The sequence below is a fragment of the Gossypium arboreum genome, chromosome 4 (assembly GCF_025698485.1).
Source record: "Gossypium arboreum isolate Shixiya-1 chromosome 4, ASM2569848v2, whole genome shotgun sequence".
Classification (NCBI taxonomy): domain Eukaryota; kingdom Viridiplantae; phylum Streptophyta; class Magnoliopsida; order Malvales; family Malvaceae; genus Gossypium; species Gossypium arboreum.
In genome coordinates, this window is record NC_069073.1 from 70,104,874 (window position 1) to 70,106,188 (window position 1,315).

Sequence of the window (1,315 nt, forward strand, 5' to 3'; positions counted from 1 at the left end):
AAAACTATAGTGAAGCAAGGCAAAGTTGAGAAAATTTAGAAGACGTACAAGAGGAAATTATTAGTACTGAGGGGATAGGTGATAACTAGAATAATCAGCTAGCTCCTGTAGTTGTTGCAGATCCAGATCCTGTTCCTCATACTATGTAAGATTATGCCAAGCCCACTCTAACTGGGGTTGAATCGAGTATTATGAGACCCATCATTGTTGCCAATAATTTTGAACTGAAGTCAAATACTATTTAGATAATACAACAGTCTATTCAGTTCGATGGTTTGCAAGACGAAGACCTAAATACTCATTTGGCCAATTTCCTGGAAATCTGCGATACTTTCAATATTAACGGCGTCATTGACGACACCATTTGCTCACGGTTATTTCCTTTCTCATTGAGGAACAAAGATAAGTAGTGGTTGAACTCTTTACCATGAGATTCCATCACCACATGGGTTCAAATGACTGAAAAGTTTCTTCTGAAGTACTTTCCACCGGCTAAGGAAGCCAAGTTGAGGAATGATATCTCTTCCTTCATGTAGATCTATTTAGAGATGTTATATGATGCATGGGAGAGATACAAGGCTTTATTAAGAAGGTACCCTCACCATGGGTCACCTCTATGGCTACAAGTTCAAACCTTCTACAATGGATTGAATCCCTCAACTAGACAATTGATTGATGCAATAGCCAGTGGAACACTTAACAATAAAACACCCAAAGCGGTTTATAAATTTATAGAAGAGATGACACTAAATAATTATTAGTGGCAAGTTATTAGGACGAGGTCGATGAAATCATTAGAGTTTCCAACTCAGATGCAGTCACCATGTTATCAAATCAGGTACAACTTTTAAATAAGAAAATTGATGGTTTATATGCTTCTACGCAGGTACATCTGGTGATGCAATGCAATACAAATGGAGGTGGAATGAACAATTCAGAATGTTTACCCTATAGTCTTAGCACAGAGAACGAACAAATCAATTATATGGGTAACAGTTCTAGGCCTCAAAATGACCCTTATAGTAATAAATATAATGCAGGTTGGAGGAACCATCCCAATTTTTCTTGGGTGGCCAAGGAAATCAGCGAGCACAACCCCCACCAGGCTTCCAACAACAACCTTACCAAAAAGAGAAAAACTAAACCTCAAGGAGATGTTAACGAAGTTTATCTCACTGTCAGAAACTGATTTTCAAAACACTGAGGCAACATTGAAGAATCAACAAGCATTAATTCAAGTGCTCGAGAACCAAATAGGTCAGCTTGCTAAGTTAATCTCAAAAAGACCACAAGGTAGTTTGCCTAGCAATACTGA

The 1,315-nt window shown here is 37.9% G+C and overlaps 1 non-coding gene across 1 annotated transcript; it reads right to left on the bottom strand.

Moving 5' to 3' along the window:
- Positions 1–503: 503 nt before the first annotated feature.
- On the bottom strand, positions 504–610 carry LOC128292568 (small nucleolar RNA R71). Its single transcript, XR_008282553.1, has one exon. It is a non-coding gene; the product is annotated as a small nucleolar RNA R71 (small nucleolar RNA).
- Positions 611–1,315: the final 705 nt, after the last annotated feature.